The 26,728-nt window shown below is 31.4% G+C and overlaps 1 protein-coding gene across 1 annotated transcript in view; it reads left to right on the top strand.

Annotated features, from left to right (window-relative positions):
* The first annotated feature begins 1,086 nt into the window (after positions 1 to 1,086).
* LOC134692001 (uncharacterized) overlaps positions 1,087 to 26,728 on the top strand; it is a 37,461-nt gene continuing 11,819 nt past the window's right edge. The window contains exon 1 of the mRNA XM_063552338.1: positions 1,087 to 1,103. The gene's annotated coding sequence lies outside the window, so the exon portion shown is untranslated. The remainder of the gene's footprint in view (positions 1,104 to 26,728) is intronic.

Raw genomic sequence — 26,728 nt, 5'->3', positions numbered from 1 at the left:
CTAATTTGAACTGAAAGTGAATCAATACGCCGGTTCGCATTCTAATGCATTCAGCTATAATGTAAGGATGAAATCGGCGCAAAATGAAATATCTAATATTTTAAAATTTGGCAAACATGAAAGTTCTATGTTTTCATAACTGGTGCAAATGTCATACTCCCATGATTACCAACTTTCCACCACGACTAGATTGCACAGCGAAAATCTCAACCTTACTCCCTCCACTCAATTACAGTTTAAAGTAAAATCACATAAATACTGAACTCAGGTATTCCACATTTCCAGGTATTGGGACCTCGTAGCCAAAGTATCTAAAATATTAAATATACATATTCTTATGTAAAAGATACGTGTTTCTTGGATAACCACCATTAAGACTACTTGAGATCAAATGTATAGGGAGAACATTTAACTAATTTTGTGTTCGATAGGCACATTTTTTGGTATGTCGAGTCCTTTTAAAACTTACTATACAGTATTTTTTTCTTATTGATAAAGCTTATTTTATAAAGTGACCTTAAAAAGTTAATTTATTGACAGTCATATCACATCTTCTTATATTATCATGAATTCCGAAAAAGCATTATGTACTCCGTCATAATTTCAAGTTCATAAAAAATTTAAAGGGACATTAGTTGTCAGTTCGACATGTTCACAAGTCTGACTTCAAAATATTTTTTTTTATTTATAACATACTTAAACGTATATCTAAATTACTAATAAAAATGTTTAAAAGAAACAATTAGCAATGCATGGACTTTTTATAGATCGTTATGCTATATCCACGTTTCGATTATTCTTTTTACTGACGCCATCTATTCAACAACATGATGACCACCATAACATCTCAAAATTCTGCTAAAGAAAGCACCTAAATTTTAAAAAGTCCATGCATTGCTAATTGTTTCTTTCAGCATGCACTATTTTCTTTTAAAATTTACATAAACGACGTTTACCTCTTTACTTGTATGGTTAATAATTATATTACAGTTTGGTTACCCCTGACTGATGCATGTGCATCAACAAACGGTACATTTTTGAAAAACTAAGCAAGTTTTGTTGACATTTTCCTCTTATTGATAACCTCATGTTACACTTATAAAGTAAGTATAAGAACACTGTTTTTGACTTCTATTCAATAAACAATCACTGGCGATGCAAACTTTAAAGTAAGGTAAGGGCATTATGATTACTATTTCACCAAATATACTTACATTTGTACCAATACATGTATGAAATAAGTTTCTCGTCACGTCCGTTTATTTTGGCGGCCTTTTTGACTCTGTTAGTACATTCGTTAGTTACAAACATTTAGCAATACTTTAGTTTCTTTAAACTCTAACATCTACGTTACGAATTTTGGTAAGATAACTTTTATAAGAAGGTGGTTTTTTTTCTAAAGAAGTCGCCATTTCAATTACTGATAGGGAACGACCATTTAACTTTAAGGGGTTGGAGAGCAGGTATTTGTTTTCCAAAAAACAAACTCTAATCCACTATTTGAAGAAATCATATTATAGTGTTTAAGCAAATTACGAAAACAATATTCTAAATCAAGATTTTCCCCATACCGTGAAATGTTCAATTTGATTGCAAAAATGACTGATCCCGTCGAAGAAATGAAAAAAAATATTTTCAGCTTTGTAACACCCCCTTCCCCCCCCTAAAAAATGTTAAAATAATCTGACAGAAAAAGCCCCTCCTCCTGCCCCCTTTGTTTTGGAAGTTAAATGGTTGCTCTCCTCAGAATGATTTATCTGTAGGGTAATTCTATTTTTTATTTCGACTCCTTCACGATCTTCTTCGTTATCAATAACTAATTCAACCATGTTACATGATGTGATACAACTCTTACATACACATATTGACAAGTATTGTTCAGTGTTGTAAAATTTCTGTATCAATCGTATTAACCAATATCGTTTATTATATCAACAAAACTAACCATCAACAGACATTAAAAGGTCAACATAAGATAGTTTATCAATTGAAAAGTGACGTATATCAATCTCTAAATCGACCGCAGTATTGACAAGTGTTTAATATATTCTTTTTATCTGGTTCATGTTTTGTTTCTTATACAATGTTATAGCAATTTACTATTAAAAGTACTTAATATTGCATCACTTACAAAAGGTTTATTCTTTTCTCGGCAGGCTAAAGACCAAAACGTAAATTTTTGGGATTCAAGGAAACTTTTATGAGTTTATTTACTACCACTGGGTCGATGCCACTGCTGGTCGAGATTTATTTCCCCGAGGGTATCACAAGCCCAGTAGTCAGCACTTATGTGTTGACATGAATTATCATTGATATGGTTAAATTTATAAATGAACTGTTTACAAAATTTAGAATTTTTTAAACACTAAGGCTTTTCTACCTCAGGCATATATCATCTCAGCTGTATTTGGCAAATTTTTAGGATATTTGGTCCTCAATGCTCTTCAACTTCGTACTTTATTTGGCATTTTAAACATTTTTGGATTCGAGCATCACTGATGATTCTTTTTTAGACGAAACGCGCGACTGGCGTATATACTAAATTTAGTCCTGGTATCTATGATGAGTTTATTTATATGCAAGCATGCACATTGACTGTTTTCTATATTTGAGATATAGTCTTATGTTCAGGTCACTTTGAGAAACCAAGACTCTACCAAGACAAACAAATCGTGTTCAATGGACATGGTAAAGTATCCTTATTTTCAATTTTATTACGTCATGTGTTGCCTCCTAAACATATTATTACTTTTTGACATCATGAACTTATATATTAGCTGTTACAAAGTGTAGGAAAATTCGAAAACAAATAAATTCAAATAGAAGTTTTTGAAAACTAACCGGTCGTTTATCTAAAATGATTAAGAAATCTCATTGTTTATAATAAAAGATTGTTAAGTTTACCAGTTCTCTTGACCTTTTATAAGACCAGTCAATGTTGAATTCTTGGGAATCTAGGAGAAAACTGTGTACATTCGTTTTATCTAAACACCGAACATTAATTTTAAAATATAGAAATCAAATGTAAAATTCGCCATAATTTCGAAATACTTTTCTGTATTAGGGCATGATATAGTAAGTAGGCCAATTACACCTCATCTCCTTTTCATATATATTATGTATATATGAACTGAAGATGCGTTTAAAGCTTTTTAAACTGGATTGACTTTTGACACTGAAATAGGTAATAGGTCAATTTGGTCTTGTTTTTTTTTTTACTTCTAGTATATATAGTCATTAAAAGAGGGACGAAAGACACCAAAGGGACAGTCAAACTCGTAAATCTAAAACAAACTGACAACGCCATGGCTAAAAATGAAAAAGACAAACAGAAAAACAATAGTACACATGACACAACATAGAAAACTAAAGAATAAACAACACGAACCCCACCAAAAACTAGGGGTGATCTCAGGTGCTCCGGAAGGGTAAGCAGATCCTGCTCCACATGCGGCACCCGTCGTGTTGCTTATGTGATTACAAATCCGGTAAATAGTCTAATTCGGTAGGTCAAATTCATGAAAGGGAAGGGGATTGTAGTTACGACGTAAGGAACATATCCGATATCATTTGTGAAACGGTTATTCCATAACGGTCAACCAACTCGTGATGGCGTCCGTAAAATTTACGAAGGGATGATTTCAACTTCACCATTTGGAACTCTTGGTTTAATAGCTTCCTTGTGAGCAGTAACCCTCTATCAAGAAAATCATGATAGGAAATGCAAGCACGGGAATATCGTATCAATTGGGAGATATATACCCCGTATGCAGGTGTTGCTGGAATGTTGCTACTTAGAAATGGAAAGTTCACAATTGGAAAGCTGAAATCATCTCTTTTGTCGTAAAGTTTTGTCTTCAACCGACCCTCATTGTCAATTTCTAGATGTAAGTCAAGATATGAAGCCGACTTAACTGTATCTGTAGTATCCTTTATCTCCAATTCGATAGGATAGATGCGATCCACATAGTCACCAAATTTTGAATTGTTTAGTGAAAGAACGTCATCTATATAGCGGAAAGTAGAGTTAAAGGATATTGCTAACTTCTTATCTTTCTTCCTAAGAAGTTCCTGCATGAAGTCATCCTCATAATAATAAAGAAACAAGTCAGCAAGTAGAGGGGCACAGTTTGTTCCCATTGGGATGCCGACAGTCTGTTGAAAAACACGTCCTCCGAACGTAACAAATATGTTGTCAATCAAGAAATCAAGCATCTTGATAATATCGGTTTCAGAGAAAAAAAATTTGAATCAGAATGGTTCTTTACAAAGTATGATTTATCCCTCCCTAAGACAAGATACTTGTATCTACGTTGGCCATTCTTTTTTATGAAGCAAAGTAATACCAACTCTTTTAATTTGTCTTTTAGTTTGGAATGTGGAATACTTGTGTAAAGAGTAGAAAAGTCATTAACATATGATACGATTTATCTTAATTGAACAACAGTTTGCTTCGAAATTAGCATAACAGATTGTAAGATTGATTGTGTAGTACATTATTTTGTCATGTCTAAAGATAAATATATAAGAGTGCAACCTACAACATTGACTTTTGACACTAAAAGTGTATACAGTTATGATAAATTGATTGATCATGTATGATTATGTGATAAAAAATCAATTGGTAAAACACTCAAAAACACAAGTATTAAACTTTAAAAAAAAACATAACTGAACCCCTCATTGAAATTAAATGGTGGTTCTCTAAGAAGTTGTACTAAAAAATGTACACTGTCATAATGAAAGTTAGTCTTAAATTTTTATTTTTTTGAAATTTATATATTGGATTGATAGTGATGTACTTTGCCTTTTTTATTGTTCTGCAGAAGCATTTTAATATTGTCATTTATACAACCAATAGGAGTTCCAATTACCGCAGGAAACTCCACTCTTATTACCTCATTTCACTTGCTGTCTCCCCTGGCTTGATACTAACGAGACATAGTTATCTTATCATTATTTAACTCGTGTGTTAAAAGCCGTTGTAACTTTTAAAAGGGTACAATAAATACTTCTAAATAAATGCATGTTCATAAATATCTTTACATGAGTAAATAGGTATAATAACGCCGTCAGAAAAAAACCCCACCTAAATCTTATATCCTGATGTTTATATGTATAAAAGGTGGGAATTATACAACTTTACGTTTATTATGTGTACTTAAAATATATAGTGTATTTATCAGTTTGATTTATCAGGAATGATATTGCGAAAGGTTTATCTAAACACCATTCCTTAAAGGGGCATCAACTGTCAAATTTATGTTCACCGATTTGACTCAAATATTCATATTGAGATTATAACATACTTAAACGTGTATCCAAATTATAAAAAAGTCTAAAATAAACAGTTTATTAAGCATTGGCTTGACTATATATATCAGCTAATTATATATCGAGTTGAACCCCGAACACTACAGACGTTCATGATTCAGGATAAATGTACATGACACAAATTTCACAAGAGAAACATTACAAACAAGAGGGAAATGTGTTAATGAAGTGTTTGTAAAGTAATACGACTTCAACAGTAGCTTGAAATATGAGCAAATATTCAAACCGTACTTCGTGCAAGTGTTATAATTCTTAAAAAGGACAGCAGTAAGAGATAAGAGCAAAGACTGTAAGACGTGCAGTCTGAAAAATGTGTCCAGTTTATATGACATGTCTTCCCGTGCACCAAAAACTCATAAATGAAATATAAAGTCAATCTTCATTATTTTCGTAAAGTTTTAACCGAAACAAAGGTTAAACAAAATGGAAGTTAAATTTAAGAAAAAGCAAGATTAAAGTACAACCTAGTTATTTTTCTTTAACAAGTTATAATACATGCAATGATAATTAAGCTCCTAAGGATACTAGCGTAGATATTGAGTGAGTAAATAAGACACATCCAAACCAGTCATTTTATGTAAAGTGCAGGTTTGATATTTAGAACATTATAAAAAACATTTTATTGCTATTAATTTAAATATCTTTGGCTTACCACAGAGTGTTTTGTTTATTTTAAATAATATTGTTTCCTTTAACTACTCTTGCTGTTTGCATGCACGCATAATGCATATCTTAGTTGCATGGTAAACCTTTTATTAGATATGCAAATAAGTGAATTAAATTGAAGTGATTTCATTAGCAGTAGTCATGTGTTCTTCGAATTGAAGTTTAAATATTTAAACAGGAAGAATATTTCTGCTCTTTTAAACTTCAAAATTATTCTTACCGTGCATCAGATGGGTCAAATGTGGTTAAATTTTTATAAGATAAATACAAAGTCGTCACTCATGCAGTATATGCAACGAATCATAAATTCTAATTAAGATACTAGTACCTTTAACAAAAAATCAAACAGCTTAAGCTGATTACGCAATCACGAATTATGTATACAAATATGTATATGGCATACATTTAAGTCATATTAACTACAATTTAAGTTAATGTGATCATTGCGTCACGGTAAACTATTCACATAAAAATCTAACTATCACCTTTAGAATAGAGAAAAGACGGACACACAGACCGGACACATAATATTCTCTACTATCGAGACATACGTTTACCATGGGAAAAATCAGTTGCATGTGTTATGACCTACCACAAAACCTTTGATAAACTGCCACATTAAGATTCATCACACTCGTTATTTTAATATGGAGCTCCATTCTTCAGTGCTCAAACAAAACGAATATTTTCCTTTGCGATATTTTGTCCATTCATGTGCGCCTGTTTTTAAAAACGTTTCATAAAAGTCATACTTTTGAAAGGTCATACGCACCAGTTTGAGTGTCGTTTGAAGTCGTTCCTGTCTTTTTTTTTAAGTCAGGTGCTATAATTTTTAAAGGTCATGCACACCCGTTTGCGAAGAGTTTCAATATCGCGTCCACGTCTTTTAAGCTGGCTGACATCAGTTAAAATGATAATCTAATAGACCACTTTCGAGTTCATCCGTCACCGGCAAAAACTCGTCAATTATACACGCATTTATGACATCATTTACCAGATAGAGGGGCTCGCCTGTATACCTGCACTATTTACGTTCATCAAGCGTCTTAGTGATCGTCTTTGTGCAGGATAAACTAGAAATAATGGTTGCTCTGTAGGTACTTACTGACATTTCCCTAATGACAGCAGTGTTAATTGTCAATTTTGAGAATTCAATTTGCCGAATAATTCGTACAATATAGAATTATAGTTTTCCAACCACTCGCTCAACATTGGAAGGAAGTGACGACGCCCCTAAACTCACAAATGACGATGATAAAGGCGCGTATAATTGACGAGTTTTTTCCGGTGACGGATGAACTCGAAAGTGGTCTATTAGTAGCAGTTCTATGATCATCTTTTACATAATTTAAAACAGATTGTTCCAAACCTATTGACACTTCGACTTGTTGAAGGCAACATTGAAATCATTGGTTAGATATTTACTGACTGGACCTTATTTTGCAGAAAATCTGTCATGGATTTGGAAACTAGTAAATCCGCCATGGATTAGAAAACTTTAAATACTGTAGTCTTAAATAGATATACCATTTCAACAACGTTTTGCCTACATGTAACCTTGATTATATTTTAATTAAATGGAATATACATAGACTCAAACAGGCCAGATGTCAATGTATATTGTCATGTTAGGGGGCGCTCTTTTTTGTTTTGTTCTAAAGACTTGATGCAGCAGTGATGAACATTCCAGTAATAATATAATAGTATACCGGTATTACATTCATGCCATTTGATTCTTTATTTGAAATTGTGTCATGTACAATCAAACCATTAACTCACTTGATAGTATGCAAGCATTGCATTATGAAATCCAAAAAAGACAACTAATACATTCTGTATTTAATTTCTTTCAGCATGGACTATTTTGTTTTTTTTTAATTTACTTGAACGACCTTCACCTTTTTACTTGTATAATTGATAACTAGTTTGCAGTTTGGTTACCCCTGATTACACCTGACCGATACCTGTGCATCAACAAACGGTACATTTTTTAAAAACGAATCAAGTTTTGTTGCCATTTTCTTCTTTATGATAACCCCATGTAATACTTATAAAGTAAGTTTAAGAATACTGTTTTTGACTTCTATTCAATAAACAATCACTGGCGATACACTCGTAAAAGGAAGGTAATGGCATTCGTTATTACTACTTTTTTACCAAATGTACTTCAATTTGTACCAATAAAATTGAGTTTCTCGTCATGTACGTTTGGTTTTGGTCGCATGTTTTACTCTGTACGCATATTCAATAGTCCCAAACATTTATCAATAGTTTAATTTCTTTAAACTGTAACATCTCCATTGCGAACTTTTTTAAGATAACTTTTATAAGAAGGTTTTCTTTTTTTTTTTAAATATAATGAGTCGCCATGTCAATGACTGATATGGAAAAAAAACATTTAACTATAAGGGGCTGGAGAACGGGTATGGTTTTTTTTTCATAAAAAATACTCTTATTCACAATCTGATGAAAAATTAATATTTGGGACAAGATTTTCCAATATCATAAAATGTTAAACACGATTGACAAATATGACTGTTACCGTCGAAAATGCTATAAAAAAAATCCCGCTTTACGCCAAAAAGAATAATTCAGACACAGACCCCCCTTTTTTAAGTTAAATGGTTTCTGTCTTACAAATGATTGATCTATAGGGTAATATTTTGACTCCTTCGTGTTCTTCCTAGTTATCAATAACTGTCTCAATCATGTAACAAAAATAATGTGATAAAAAAACTCATCATAGATACCAGGACTAAATAAGACAAAAAAAGTCATATAAAATTAAACTACTATTCAGTGTCGTCGAATTGCTGTTTCAATCGTATAATTAAAAAAAAAAATGTCATGATATAATAACTGCGAGCTACATTTTGTAATGAAGAAATACAATTAATTTGTTTATGCAAAATTGGCTGTTCTCCATATTCTAAATAAAAGCTAGTGTGCTGAACGTTTGGAGTAACCGAAACCCCACTAAGACACCAACTGGTGCTAAATGATAAGGATAAGTTGTACTCTTATATAAGGGTATATATATATTTATCATATACTTAGCATTAATATAATAGATTTTGCATATGTGTAACGAACGGAAGTACACAAGCCATAATTTCCCACCCAGGCTGATAACCGATATCAGCCCGGTCTGATAACCCATATCAAGGGCGTCTCGTGCAAGTTGCTTTCGGTATTTCCTGTATTGTATGTTAACTTTTACCTTGTGGAGTCAGATGTTTTTTATTATGACGTCAAAATTTCACGGTAATATAGGAGAAACATTTGTACGTTTTTTTTTTTATCTAAACACCATATATTGGTTTTGCAATATAGAAATCAAATGTCAAATTCGCCGTGATTTCGAAAGACTTTTTCTGTATTAGGATAGTAAGTAGGCCAAACATACCCCATTTTCATTTTATATATACATATAAAGAGTATACATATACATTTGTACGCTGAAGTGGTGTGTAGTGCTTAATTGTAAGTAGACTGGACATCGTATAGTAGATAACACGCACGTTCTTGAATGCAGTACACGGTCAAAAGTATTTGTCACATATATTGCTTTCCTATAAATTTCATAAAAACACATTTTTTTCATAAAATCAGTGTATGGGTAACTTTTAGCTGGTCAATAGAGATAGCATTTTGACAGTTTTTGTGTTATTTTAGCAGGGGCGGGGTACTTTTGATGTTGTGAGGCCTGTTTTTTTAGTTGATCTAAACACAAGTTTTATTTTTTTTCAGTAATCTGGTTCCATTTTCTGAACTTGTCTTTTATATAGCACGCGCTTCATCTTAATTGGAAAACAAGCATCATCAAAACAAACTGTTAGATTTCTTTAAGTGAAATATTTAGTCATTTCTAAACATGCATTGTTGTCTCATTGGCACTCATACCACATCTTCTTATATCTATTAATGAAAGTGCAACGCTCTGAGTATTTACTTTTTAACACTGAAAGAGTGCACATTGATGATAAAGCGATTGATTAGGTATGGTGTTTTGTAAATAAATCAAAATATAATGGAAAGTTCAAATCGTAGAACAAAAACACAAGTTAGTAGCTATATAGACACAATACCTCCTCCTTAGTAAATATATGTTTAACATCTCAGCAAATTACTCTACTAACACATCAGAAGTTGTTCTAACAAAATGAACTATGTCAGATTGGGTAACAGTTTGTATTTAATTTCTAAATTTACTTTTTTGAAAGTATTTATTGGAAGAAAAGTGGTATACTTTTCAAGTTTCGTTTTTGTTTTTGTTTTTGCTTTTGTTTTTGTATTGATTTTACAGAAGCATCTAAATAATTTGATGTGTACAACCAGGAGTTCCAATTACCGCGGGAAATTCCATTCTTATCAATTCATTTCACTTATTCAACCTAGACTGGATAGTGTTGTTCCCTTGCTGGATACATACGATCGACAGTTTATTATTTGACCCATGTGTTTACATCCGTTTTAACTTTTAAAGGGTAAATGTACAATAAATAATTCGAAATGAATACATAAATGCTTTCACACGATTATATAATGTAACACCGTCAGAAAAAAAACACCTAAATCTTATATCCGATGTTTATATGTTTAAAAGGTGGGAATTATACAACTTTACGTTATTGTTTGTACTTTAGTTAGATAGCGTTTACATATCACCTTTGTTTATCGTGTATAAAGTTTTGAGATATTTATCAAAAAAATTATAACCTCAAATAATGATTAACAAATGAGAGTTGAATAAGGGGTCTTTCATTTCGTTACTTTTTAATTGTGTAGACGATTCTTTTTGAAGATTTATTACGACCTTTACTATGTATTCAATATATTACAGAACATATATTATTTTTTATTCTCCGTCTCTGCCTATCTTTTTCTAGTCTAATTACCCCACCAAGATCTCATATATGTTAAAATAGTAGGAAAAAAGGGAAAAGCAATTTAAGCCTAATTTAGACCAAAAGACCACGACAGTAATTGCCGATATATTTTGTAAATAGATGCATATTCATTTGCATAATTTGCACTCTCTCTGGAACTGGTAATGAGAATAAAAAAGAGAAAAACTTGAAATTAATAGGACACCGGTGATCTCGAAATGTTTGTTATGTAATATGACTTTAACAGTAGCTTGATATTTGCTTAGATATTAGATTCATACTTAGTGTAAGGATTGTAATTCATTTTAACGTTAATTTGTGCATTTTTCCTTTGATGTGTACTCGCTGATAATGTCAGTATCAGTTGACTGGTGGTGATAGTAAAATTATTGGATGCACCGCGTAAAGAACTACTTTCACTTTCATACACAAAGTCACACGTGGTTTATGTTTTGCAATGATACATGAATTTTTTGGTTGATCACTGAAACACTTGACATTCTTGAAACTTTCAAAAAAAGTAAGTTTACCCTTTTTGAACGATTGCATAAAAAATTCAACAGAAAATGTACGAAAACCCCAATAAACTTGATATTTGCGTTATCTGCGGAATTATTTACTATTCACAAGGAGGTCGTACTAACTATTGTCCATGCTATGCCAATCCAAGTTTTTATTTATTTATTGTCAATTGCTGTTCCTCTGTGTCTTTTCTTCTTTCTGTTCCTTGAGAAGTTATTGTTTAACCTGTTCAACCACTATAAACTGTTACAATTCTGACATATTTAAACACACTACATAAATAGTGACCGCTATCGCACTAGAACCGCTAAAAAAAGAAAAAGCAACATTTCTGACTATTTTTTGAGACCATCTGACAAATGTAAAGAAGATGAGGGTGGTTTCATTGCCAGTACATATACACCATGATAGACCACAGCACAAATTCAGATGCGGGTCCAGGATAAATTTTGAAAAAAAGGTGCCCCAATCTAGAAATATGCACCTTGAAAAGATAAAATATATCTACTACTCATTTTAGCAGTATATCTACTTATCAACAAAAGAAACGGTAAAAGGTAAATGTATTTCCCATACATAATGAAATTGGAAACACTGTACCAATGCTAATAATTGTCCAATTCGTCTAGTATTTACAAAGTGGTTTTTTTTTTTACTTCACGTCAAAATATTTGATTTAAGACATTGACACGAAAATAAATTTGGAAATTTTTGTTACTTCAAAAATCTTACTTTCATCCCCCCCCCAAAAAAAGCCAACTTGAAATTAGAACTTAAAATTCTAAACCTAAACACGGTCTGCTCAAAAATTTGAATGGCTTCGTAGACATTTGACTACTTAATTCTCATCTTAGACGTCAAATAATTATAATAGCCTTGATAGACGTCATAATTATTTTGACTAGCATGAGGCAACGAATCTGACCATGCTCATTTTCTGTCGATGATTTCAGAATAAATCATCATAGAGTCTGTAACAACAAAGAGTATGTCCACTGAATTAATAAACATCGGGTTTATTTCAACTGCAAGCGTAAATTTCAATGAAAAAATGATAATCGACATCAGAATTTAATATGTAGTTTCAGACTTCCACATCGGAATTGAGTAATTACGCTGCATAAGTGAAAAGGGTGGTCCAAGGCATGGTAAAAGGAAGTATGTAATAAATTGAAATCAACATGCCTGTATCGCCATGAAATGTTATTAATCAAATTGGTAGCCTGACATTATGGCTATCTATTAAATGTAAATAAATATAATTTGTATCTGTGTATTGACTTACATATTTGATTTGATGAGTCCCTTTTATCAGCTTGTCTAGGGTAACAGACCTAATTTTAAAGTACGTTTTCAAGAAAAATTGATTTTATTTTCCCTTCAGGATTTGGTAAGTCATATATTGAATATCGATATAATTTGTAATACTATTTGTCAAGTATTTTTCTGGTAAAAATATATGGATGCAAAACAAACAACAATTAAAAAAAATGTTTTAACGTTTTTATAAAATCCGTGAAATAAATGTGGTAGCAGATATCTATGCATCTGGGTGTTGACACCAAGATACATCAAATAAATATATATATAAAACACGTTTTGTTTGTATTTGTTTCTTGCTATATCTGGAAGTTTCGTTTTCTGTTCTGTTTTGTTTTGTTTTTATTCGTTTTGTGTTGTTGTAATTATCTATTTTGTTTTGCTTTGGTTAATGATAACCTACCTAGTGTAAAATAGTTGAAATGAGTTTGGCCATTTTCAGCAGAACATTTTAATGATCGCATTGAAACAGTGATTTTTGTCACTGCTATAGATAGAAATAAGAGTAAAGTAGGAGTCCTGAAATTAACTTGGTTTTTTATTAGATGGTACAGTCTTTTTTGTAGTATTTTGTGAAATTGTGTATGTCTACGGCATTTGGTCGCTGATGGAATGTTTTTTCATTGACAGTCATACCAATTTTCATATTTTCAAATATTTATATTGGTTTTGTTTTCGACAACTCTTGCTACGGCGTTGTTGGTTTATCTAAACGTATGAGTTTGAATACCAAACGATTTGTGTGTCCAATCTCTTGCACAAGTCTAGAACAGAAAAAAAGAGAGGGTCCATTTGTTTTCCTAGTTGCGAGTTAATATCTACGCGTAATTTTGACAACAACTTTCAAATTGGCTCACTTTTTTGTTGTCTTTGTCCCTTGCATTCGTATGATACGGAAAGCATTGTTGATAAAGTTATAATCTATTTTGATATCAATTCGTCCAAAGATAGTTTACCTATCTATCTCGAACAGTTGCACCTATAACCATTTTATCAAAACAAAATACGCACGTAATATACTTAGAAGTTGCAACGAAAAATAAACGAATTTGTTTTTGTCGCATAGAGTCTTGAATCACACATAACCGCAAACTTGCTTACTGGCTTTAACGATTCATCTCAGAAACGGAATACTTAAACTTTTAACTTTATAAGCATGGTCCGGTTAGTCCAAAACCTAAAACCTTAACTGACAAAACATAAGTCAAAAGTATACGTTTTGAATACGACAAACATACATAGAAATGTAAAAGATTACACAGACAGGTTTAAAAATTGCCACTACAGCACATAAATTTTATTGTCTATAAATATGTACTAGTAGTTATTTTTTTCCAAAGCTGTCAATCTTCTGGGTTATATAAAACCGGTAATTTTTCTAGATAGAATATCCTATGGAATACCAATTACTTTAAACTTAAATAGCAAGGTCCTGGTAGCAACAGTTTTAAAACATAAACTGCATACTAAATAACATTTAAATTTATATATAACAGAATTACTGGAAATGGATAAGTATCCGACGGATTAACTTGTTATCGTCAATGAGGTTTTCAATACGACAAATATACATAGAAATGTAAAAGATTATATAGACATGTTTACAAATTGTCATTATATCACATAAACTATATTGTCTTTAGCATGTTTAGTTGATTTATATTTTTTTTTCAAAGCTGTCCATCTTCTGGTTTATATAAAACCGGTAGTTTTTCTAGATAGAATATCTCATCGAAAACCAATTACTTTTAACTTTAGTAGCAAGGTGCTGGCAGTAACAGACTTTAAACATAAACTGCCTACTAAATAAAATTCTAAAGTATATAAAAACAGTATCTATATAAAAAGGATTTATGTCAAACGGATAAACTTGGTATCGGTATTAAAGGTGATTTGCAATACGAAAAACATGCATTATACATGTAACAATAAAATTATATAATCACACTGAAACACAGAAGGTGAGATGGACGGATTGGAAAAATGTTTTAATAGCTCTTGAAACATATTGTCTGAACTTGATTTGTTCATAGTTATCCGAATCTTCCGGGTTATAAAAAATGCAAAAATGTTTGTGTTTGTCTATAGTTGGCCTTTTTATCTTTACTTCCGTAGAAAGAAAATGAGCAAAATCCTCACCCAAAAAGACGTTTAGTCTCAGCATTACCATATAATTCATATATTGTGGGTGTCTTTCTAATAGCTAATAAAAACTGAAATAATGTCGAAAGTGATAAAACTATATTGATAAAGTTTATTGTATAATGTGACATAAGAAAGTGTTTTTTTTATAATCATACCACCTCTTCTAGTTTTTATATACTGAGTCTATAAGATTTTTTTCTAATTGTTCCGGGTGCAATTGAGTTAGGATTAAATTTATATTACCATTGACCACTTTATAAATGGTTTCAATTAATATGTATGCGACCTTTGCCTTGACCCTTACTTAGAGATTGCTTTCGCATGTGTTTTGCGTGTTCAGTAAAGCAAATGAAAAGAATGACAAAAAGGTGTTTGCTTGTCTTTGTGTATATATATTTCTATGCATGTTTACATTAAGTCATATGGCCATCGGGATTTTTCGAAGGTCATCTCGATGTTAATGTCAAACACATAATCGAAACTTAGATACATAATAACGATATATAACGAGTCCATGCATTCCTAATTGGTTTTTTTCCCGACATTTTAATTTAGATATACATGATTTTGGTATGTTATATTTAAAATGGGAGAATTTAAGGCAAACATGTGAACATTTCGAATTGACAGCTAATGTCCCTTTCACTGTGTTATGCACTTGAAATTATGACGGAGTACATAACGCTTTTTTGAAGTAAAGTAGGCCACGAATCAATAATTATATTACTAGGTTGAAATTTAAATGCAATATATAAGAACACAATCTTCAATAAGGTATAAAAGATGGGTCAAGGTACTATTAAGTTAGACGGTTTGAATTGAGTAAGCCTTCGACGTAGTATATGTGTAGGACTAAAATTTATGGTGTGTTCCAGATTTATGACAAATATCTAATCGACATTAAATAATGTCATGGAAAACTTTTCTGTCCACGCCGCCACTAACGATGACAGTTTTGTTAAAAAGCAAAGCAGGTAGAGGCCATTTTCAAGGATTTCAGTATTCCAATATGCGTAATCATTAACCCCTACAGACGAACTCATCGGATGCAGATGATGTAAGAATACTTCTGAACAAACCCATAGTCATTCGTTGCAGTAAAATCGCTAGTTATGCAATTTTTTGCAAGTGAATATGTTTTTGGTGTTTTCGGTGTTAATGTTTCGTTTATGTTCGCTTCTTGTTTTCTTTTTCTCATAATCCTGTAATTATCTTGTCTTTTGACTTTTAGTTTTTTTCTACTGTGCATATTGATTCGGTTTTTTGCCTTTTATTCATAATTTGTCGTTATACTATTCTGTTTTCTTGTTATTTATTTTTATCCCTATGATAATAGTACTCTTTAATTTTCTTTTACATAACCAATCGCTTTTTGTCAGCTACTAGTATATTACTGCGACTATCTGTACTACATACTCTGTAACAAGTATTTTTTTGTAAGATTTGGAAACAAAAACGAATTTGTAATCAATTTCGTATAAATAATTACATTTTTCTGACAGATTTTTGTCTAATATCTAAACTGGTCTGTGTTGGAGAAAAAAAAGGATTTTTAAGAAAATCACTTGTTTGAGGCAAGTCCTTTGAAATTTGCGGACTTTCAAATTGACTTTAATCATCATCAATTTAATATGTTTTAAAGACTTGTTAACGCTCAAATGAATATTAGGCCAAAAGTCGAACTGCTATATGGGCTGTTAAGGGAGTTGGTTAATTGAAGGGATTAACATAACCATGCACACCATAGGAAATGCTTATTCGTCCGGTGCACATCATTCACAACACACATGGTTTTGAATATGATTTCTATTGTCTTTTTTCCTAATATGTTTTCTCATACTTTTATCATTTCGACTTGTTGAAATCATTGGTTTTATATTTACTGACTGGACCTCTTTTGCAGAAAATCTGTCATAGATTTAGAAACTCAAAATCTGCCATAGATAAGAAACTTTAAGTTTACCATAGATTCCTAATGTAACACAATCATACCATAAACTTCCTTAGCTTATTATTATAAAGATATTGTAAAGCCAAACTCAGAAGACAACGAATAAAATATGAATACAATTCTTTCAACATGCTCTATTTTTTTTTTATTTTTCATTTGTTTAAACAAAATTTACCTATTTACATGTATACTTAATAACTATTTTTCAGTTTGGTTACCCAAGACCGATGCATGTGCACTAACACACGGTACATTTTTGAAAAAACAAGCACGTGTTGTTGACATTTTCCTCTTAATGATAACCTCATGTTACACTTATAATGTCAGTATAAGAACACTGTTTTTGACTGGTTTTCAATAAAAAAAAAAAGCACTGGCGATGCAAACTTTAAAGTAAGGTAAGGGCATAATGATCGTACATACGCTAGTTACAAACATTTAGCAATTATTTGATATAATTGAAAATAACGCGTCTCCTGATTTATTGCCAGTGTTTTGTCTATCAGCTCATAGACATTGGTGTATCCTGTGAATGTGACGTCATCAACGTTTTTTCACGATTTACGCCGGTTTGAAATGGAATCTCAAATTAAATTATAAGGAATGATTGTAATGTCTTTTCTCTCTATTCGAAATAACCTTAAAAAATGTGGTACACATTTTAAATAACCGGTTAAGCGTGTTACATTTTTACAGTGTGCAACACATTTTTAATATTATTTATTCATAGACAGGAAAATATTACAGTTATTTATTTAATACTCTCTTCAATTCTCACATCCCCATTTCGAATGTTGGCAATATGAATATGAAAAGAAACATTTCATTTTTTTTAAATACTCATGATATCAATGGATATTACACATCTGTGATCTGTAGAATAGTTTGATTCATTATTGCATTTGAAAAAAAAATCATAATCACTTTGCCAAGTTTCCCCAATATTGCAGACATACTATTATATTATTGTCAACAGTTTTAGGGCAAAAACTGGCGCGCCTCCAACCTATATTAAGCCCGCCAAATTGTGTATATATGTTACTGTCGCAAGTCGTGTAATTCAGTGGAAGCAGTTTGTTGTTGTATATATTTAAGTTATTTGTTTAGTACATTATTTTTTACAATAATCTATCCGATATCTTTCTCGTTTGAATAGTTTAACATTTGTTATGTCGGTGCCTTTTATGGCAGACTTTGCGGTATTGGTTTTATCCAATGTAGAAGGCCGTACACCATAACGTATTGTGGTTAATTTCTATGCCACATGGTCTCCTGTGGAGAGTTGTTTCATTGGCAATCACACCGTATATTCTTATTTTTTTTATATAACTTTAGCAGAACATTCAAGTATTGTTTTGTGTTATAGAATTACTGTCTCAATTGCGTTAAACTATATCTCCCGTCAACTAGACTTAATCACAAACATACATTTAAAGGTCAACATAAGATAGTTTATCAATTGAAAAGTGTCTTGTATCAATCTCAAAAAATCGATCACAATATTGATAAGTGTTTATTTTCTTTCTTCTTATGTAATTCATTGTGTGTGTGTCTCATGGAAAATTATAATTTAATCAAAAAGTAATGAATTGCATCGCTATATACAAAAAAAATCGACTTTGTCTCTGCTGGCTGATAATTGTAAGGTGTATTTTTGGATTTCAAAGAAACTTTTACAGTTAATCTTCACTCTTTCATAATGACGCTATTAATCTTTAACTTGCTTTACATTTGTTGCATGTTTTGAATATATTTTTATCATGTTTTTCGTTGACGGATCCTCGATACTCGAATAAACGGGCAATATAAAATCTCTCCGTATTTGGGTTCAAAACTTCCCGGCAACGTTTGCTCAACGTTTATAACAAATCAAAATTTGATAAAACAAAATCGACTTTACTCATTGCGTTAGGACAATAAACATTACAAACCGTTCATACAACAGCTTCTGTGAGTTTTTTTAATTTATTAGAATTCAAATATGTAATATAACGAATGCAACCTAGATATGAAATTTCCTCGTCTATTCAATTGGGCTATATTTTCAATATTTTTTAATCGCTAGGAGAAACCAAAATCCATCTAAAACTCCATCAAAAACAACGACTTAAATGTTATTGATAAGTTGTGCCCTTATGTATATCTACATTATGTCATGCGTTGCCTCCTAAAAGTATTTTTACTTTTTGACATCATTAGCCATTTTAGCTGTCACAAAATGTATGAAAATTCGAAAACAAACAAACTTAAATAGAAGTGTTTGAAAACAAGTCGGTCGTTTATCTAAACCGATAAAGAAGTCCCATTGTTTATAATAAAATAATATTAAGTATACCAATTCACTTGACCTTTTGAAAGACCATTCAAGGTTGAATTCTTGGTTATACTTGTTTTGAATATATTTGTATCATGTTTTTCGTTGACGGTTCATCGGTACTCGAATAAAATGGCAATAAATAATCTCTCCGTATTGGGGTTCAAAACTTTCCGGCAACGTTTGCTCAACGTTTATAACATATCAAAATTTGATAAAAAAAAAATCAGCTTTACTCATTGCGTTAGGACATTATACATTACAAACCGTTCTTACAACAGCTTCTGTGAGTTTTTTTAATTGATTGGAATTCAAATATGTAAGATAACGAATGCAAGCTAGATATGAAATTTTCTCTTCTATTTAAATGAGCTATATTTTCAATATTTTTTAACCGCTAGGAGAAACCAAAATCCATCCAAAACTCCTTCAAAAACGACTGGCTTAAATGTTATTAATAAGTTGTACTCTTATGTATATTTACATCATGTCATGCATTGCCTCCTAAAAGTCTTTTTACTTTTTGACTTCATTAGCCATTTTAGCTGTCACAAAATGTTTGAAAATTCGAAAACAAACAAACTTAAATAGAAGTGTTTGAAAACTAGTCGGTCGTTTATCTAAAACGATTAAGAAATCTCATTGTTTATTATAAAATAATTTTAAGTATACCAATTCACTTGACCCTTTGAAAACCAGTCTAGGGTGAATCTTTGTTGAGGGTTCACCTGAAGCCCGAATCAATGTGCAGGATTTTTAAACTATATTGAAGACTTAATCATGGCATTAGGCATTTTTGTGCATTTTAGTTGAGTTATTAATGCTTTAACACATTATCCATATCCATACTCAATTTTTTAACATTATAACAAACAATTGCAAGTGACGAATACTTTTGGCCACACACTGTTCGTAAGTAATACTTTCATGTAAATATTCCTTCATGATTTGTTTATACTTTGTTTTTATGTCACCGAGGATACATGTTCGTGTACAGGTCATAGCCAAGTTTGGTCTCTTTTTAGTTGGTCCTTTATTTTTCACGCGGACGACGTCATCGAAACTATCAAAATAATTTATTGTTGTTTAAAAAAAAACATTGACGGATTTAGTCATTTCTGAATAATTATGTTTTTTTAAGTGCATGGCTCTTAAAAGGATTGATTTTTGACGCTGAAATAGGTAATAGGTCAAGTTGGTCGCGTTTTCTTTACAAGTTTTTAATATATCACACATTATCTCTTAATTTGACAACAGTCATCATCGAAACTATCAAAACAAATTGTTATATTGCTTTTCGATTAAACTATTTAGTCATTTCTAAACATGCATTTATTACGTTACAACGCTCTTATTATTGACTCTAGACACTAAAAGTGTACACATTTATGATAAAATGATTGATTTTGTATGGTGATTTGTTAATAAGTCTTTATATAATATAGATGTCAATAGATATAACACTCAAAACACTAGTTAGTAATACATCCAGATTGAAACTTAAACATTTTAGCATATTACTCTACAAAAATAGTATCATAATGTACTATGTGTCAGAATGATTAAAAGTTAGTTTTTTTTCTTTTTCTTCTTTTGGAATTATTTTTTGGACTGATAGAGGTATTTTTTTAACCCATGCGTTTATGTTTGACCATATAAGTCTATATATATATATATTCTTTTATATGTTATCTTATCCGAATTCAGAAGTTTATGCATTTTAATGCATTTTTTTATTTTTATGTATATTATTTTTTATCTTCTCTGTAACCTTTGTACTTGCATGGTTTTATGAGAATAAACTATCTATCTTTACATCCGTTGTAACTTTTAAAGGGTATAATAAATACATCAAAAAATGCATAAATATTTTTACACGATAAGATAATGTAACACCGTCAGAAAAAAACACACCTAAATCTTATATCCTGATGTTTATGTGTTTAAAAGGTGGGAATTATACAACTTCACGTTTATTGTTTGTACTTTAATCAGATAGTGTGTATATTTCACCTTCGTTTAACTTGTATGATATATCGAGATATTTATCAAAAAACAATAACCTCAAATAATGATTTATAAATAAGGGGCCTTTCATTTCGTTTATTTTAACCTTGTAGACCTTTTTTTAAGATTTATTACGACCCATACTCTTTATTCTTTATATTTCAGAACCCATAATTTTTTATTTGTTTTTTTACTATTTTTCTTAATTGAATACCCTACCAAGGCCCTCCTACATGTCCTATCTGTTCAAAATATAGGCATAAGAGAAACGCAATCGTTAACCATAGTTAAAACAAAAGGTCTTTGGCCTGAATTGCATGAGAAATATATTAAAAACGAGAGACGACGATGTTCTCGAATTTTCGTAAAGTAATACGAGTTCAAAAGTAGCTTGAAATTGGCTCTACTATTTGAATCATGCGTAGTGCAAGGGTTATATAATTCATTATAGAGAAAAGTTAAAATGAAATTATCTAGAGTGAAAGCATAATTTGGAACTTCTCACAATACAGCAGTATAGTAAAGATTATATTTCCTGCAGAAAATGAGTAGTAAAACTTTTATATTTTATCTTTTCTAGGGATAAAATGTATACTTCCATAACATAGTTTTCAGAATAATCAATAATGTCAGTAATAAATTAATGGTAATAGATGTAGGAACTTTATATATAGTTTCTCAAAAAGCGCATGCCAATGTGTTAGAGTATTTAGTTGCTTTATAAGATTAGTTTAAAATGGAACAAATATTATGATATATTGTTTGCGAACTGAAAGAAATAAGTACTTGATGGGTTTAACGGAATCAAAGGAACTGATATCATAGCATTGTTAATAAAAATGTTAATCGTTATTTTGTGCAGTTTTCCTTTGATCTTTTTTTGTAATTTTTTTCATTTCTTTCTAATCGCTTGAGATGGAAAATTATCGCTAGAAACTAAGGAGGCACGTGACGTTGTTAATTAAATTGACATAAAATTGACATCGTCGACATAGGTAAAATCGCGATAAACAGACTAGTATTGGTCATCTCAACTCGATTGCTTTTCTGCCGTACAAAACAAAAAACAATCTCGTTGAGATGATTCACGATAATCTATAATTCCACGGAAACTTCTGTAAGGAGCGGGAAATATACAAGGACAATGCACCGCAGTTACAAAAATGAAATATAAAGGCAGTCTTCATTTTCGTAAAGTTTATAATCAAACAAAGATTAAATAAAATCTAAGTGAGGTTTTAGTAAAAAAAAACATGTTCGTCATTCCATTTCTCAGAAAGCAAGATTATAGTAGAACCTAAAATAGTTATCAAAGGTACCAGGATTATAATTTAGAACGCCAGACGAGCGTTTCGTCTACATAAGACTCATCAGTGACGCTCATATCAAAATATTTATAAAGCCAAAAAAGTACAAAGTTGAAGAGCTAAAAAATATTGTTTGTCATTAACACGTTATAATGATGCATGCAAATGAAAATAAACCTTCCAAGGATATCAGCGTACATATTGAGTAAATATAATATAACCAAGCCAGTCATATTTAGTAAAGTGCAGGTTTCCTATTTAGAACATTCTAAAAAATATTTTATTGCTATTAATTTAAATATTTTTGGTTTACCACAGAGTGTTTTGTTTATTTTAAATAAAATTGTTTCCTTTAACTTCTAGTACTGTTTGCATGCACGCATTATGCATATCTTAGTTGCATGGTTAACTTTATGCAAATTAGTGTTTTAAAATTTTAAGTGCTTTCTTTAGCAGTAGTCCTATGTTCTCCAGCTTAGAGTTTTAATATTGAAACAGGAAGATGATTTCTGCTCTGGTAATCTTCAAGGATACTGCTTACCATGAATATAACATGATAGTGATCTGTTGGTTCAAATGTGGTGTATAACAAAGTCGTCGCTCGTGTAGAATATGCAATGAATCATAAATGCGAAATAAGATACTTGTACCTTTAACAAAAAATTACCCATATTTAACCACAGCTTAAAACCGATTATGTAACCACGATATTTGTATACAAATGTGTATTTAATTTAAAACATGTTCACTTAGATTCAATTTCGTATGATTACTTCGTAACTTCGTGGTCACCTATACACATCGAAACCTTCACCTTATGATTAGAATAGATGGACACATATAATTTAAACATAAAATTGCCTTCTATCCTAGGCGAGATATCTATAAGAAAAATTAATTGCATGGGTCCTGACCTACCACAAAACATAATACATAACTGTTAATAATCCCCTAACGATCCACTTTATCTTTTTCGAAGCGCTATTAAGCGACAAACACTAACTGCAGTCTCCAGAGTTTGGACAGGATACTTACAAACATTTTTGAATTAAACATGTTATTATTTTTTGATAACCCTCTCTCTCTTACCTAGGACAGTTATGTATTAGCAAAACATAAGTATATATATTATATACATGTACATGTATATATAACTCGTCTAAACATCAACCCAACAATGTTAGATCTGTAAATTTGCTTTCGCAAGTTTTTGGTTCTTCCCTCTACGGTATTAGAACCAATGTTTCTGTGATATCGTGACACCAAATCGCCTGCACTGAAGCCGTCCCGCTAAACCACACGACCACCTAGGCTCTACAATAATAGAGCTTTCGCTGGCCATGTGTTACCTTTCCACGTCAGTTTTAATCTAGCGGCGTACTACAGTACATAATATATAAGGCATGAAGATGTTATTGTTACAGATCAGCTAATTTATCTATAGTAAAGGATCCTACAAATTAATGTAATATATACATAATTCGTCTAAACATCAGCCCGACCATAATAGATCTGTAATTTTGCTCTTCCCTCGTCGGGTTTCGAACTCATTCTACTAAGATGCCGTGGCACCTAATCGCTTGCACTGTGCCCGACGCGCTAGAACCACTTAGTCACCTAGGCTCTTAAAACAAGGCCGGGTAACATCCGCCCAACAATATATATGTATTCTACTGTCGCATTTCGTTTGTTGGTTAGTTAAAACAATCATTGCATAAAGTTTAACGTATACATATGGCCATTATAGCGACTATGACTTTAAATTAAACATTTGAGACCCAGTAATCACAGTATGTAAGACATGATGACATTATTACTATTTACCCAAATACTGGCTCAGTGACGAACAATCCTCAGGTAATAAGAAAGAATAGACACAAATAGGTACAATGTATCATATAAGGTACATTTGTTTAAGGAGAAAGAGAAGTCTACACAATACAAACGTGGGGTAAAATATACCCAACCTGGCATAGAAAGTATACATACATACATTGACATTGGACGTTCCACCTAATAATCTTAATAGTTTTTCGAATTGAAGTGGCTGTCACACAAATGTGAGGTTTTGAAATTGTATGTTCCGAATCGGGACTGTTTCATTGATTAAAGGAGATCTTTAATTTATCACACGACTTTATCTGACAAATCTTCTTAATATTCAAGACAAAACCCGTAAATATTTATTCTTAATAGTATATATTATGCTTTCATATGCTTTCCATAGTAACAGTGGCAATCATTCTGAAATTATGCATGATTTATAATTACTTTTATTGTTAATTTCGGGTGAAAGTGGGGAATAGTCAATGTGAAAAGGTATACAGGTTATATGCAAAAATAGAGACCATTGGCTTTCTCGTTTGAATTTTCATGCATATGTCACTTCAAGACCTCGGAAAGCTTAATTACTATGCAATAAAGGTTTGGCTCATTATCTAAGGCAGTGCGGTGATATATTGTTGTTAACTTCTTTGTCTTAGGTGGAAAGTTGTTTCGCTGGCTATCATAACACGTCTGCCTCTTTTAATAAAACTCAATACACATGTGTTTGTAAATTCATAGATGAATCTTTTAAAATAAATTGATTAGTAGGTAGGACAGTCTTGTTGACATTTAAACTTATACTTTCAAATGTGACTAGAGGTGAGGGTGGATTTTTAAATAATCAAATACCCTAATCATAAAGTACATATTTAATTAAGAAACCGCACCATTTTTTAATATGCACTATGTACATTCTATTTATATATTCAAGCGAACGTATGGTGTATGTATATTTGTTCTAGTTATTATTCAAACCGTCTTATGTTTGTCAGGACGGAAAGGCGCCAACGAGAAGCATCTTATGATAAGAACATGTCTTTCAAATTCTTGTAACAATCGTAGAACATTAAACAATGATACTCGTTTAGTCAGATCGTAGGACACATGTCTGTGTGACAGCAATCCAACATATAAAAAGACTAACCTATATGTCAAAGTCTTCGTATTCTTATTGTACTCTTTAACATGTTGAAGTAAAACTTGCGTCGGATCAATTAGTACATTATTTGGAAAAGAATATGTATCATCTCATGTTTATACTAAAAAGTATTTTTCTGGGCGTTTCTGTTAGATGATGTAGTATTATTTTGATAATAAAATTCATGGACATGTAAAGAGTAAAGAAAAGTACCATGTTTGACTTACCAATATCCTGTTACATAATTTAGTTCCAACCATGCGATTAATAATGATATTTATCGCTATTTTGTGCATTTTTCCTTTGATCTTTTTTTGTGATAACTTTTCATATCATGCTACTCGCTTTAGATGAAAAATTATCGCTAGAAACTAAGCAGGCACGTGGCTTTGCTAGCGAATTTGACATGAAATTGACATGAAATTGACAAAGTCTTCAAAGGTAGAGTAGCGATAAACAATTTATCTTTGGTCATCTCAACTCGATTGCCTTTCTCGCTTTCGCCGTCCAGGCTTAAGCGAGAAAATCAATCTCGTTGGGATGATCAACGATAATCTATAATTATAGCTTCCTAAGCATTTATTTCATAATTATAGCTTCCTAAGCATTTATTTCATGGGCACAAGTAAATAGTTTTACTTACAATTTCATTCACAAACGAAGATCCTATACATGCCTTCCTACCAATTATCATATTCTATTTGTGATAATAAAAGACTATTTATATCAGAAAATGGAGACGAACTATACTAACGGTATATTTAAACTTATTAGTATTAAACAAACTACAAGGCTCCGTGTTGTAGGCCGTACATTGACCTAGAATGGTTTACCTTTTTTTAATTGTTATTTGGATGGAGAGTTGTCTCATTGGCACTCATACCACATCAGCCTATATCGATGAAAACGCCATAAACAAAAACGGAAAAAAAATCTACATAGAGACTACATTACATACATTTTTGTACATGTAAGAACGCAACAAAGAAAACCAAAGTACTCAGTAACACGAACCGGACAAAAAAACGGGGACGATCTTAGGTGTTCCGGAAAGGGTTGCAAATCATTATCCACATGCACATTATATTTTTTATGTTTTAACTATAGTACTTAGTGTTTTGGGCGTAATCGTCATAATTTTATGTATTTATTTGATTTAAATGCATGTACATGTAAAGCGTTAAGGAAAGTATTATTATGACTTATCAATATCCTCTAATATCACAAAAGTAAATGCAGTGTAGGGTACTAATGATAATTCTAGCTACATACATTTTTATAGGTACTGGTATTTAATACTAATAGTAC

This window comes from Mytilus trossulus, chromosome 12, assembly GCF_036588685.1.
Source record: "Mytilus trossulus isolate FHL-02 chromosome 12, PNRI_Mtr1.1.1.hap1, whole genome shotgun sequence".
NCBI lineage: Eukaryota > Metazoa > Mollusca > Bivalvia > Mytilida > Mytilidae > Mytilus > Mytilus trossulus.
The sequence above is the reverse complement of the archived record's forward strand: the minus strand, read 5'-3'. Positions and strand labels throughout refer to the sequence as shown.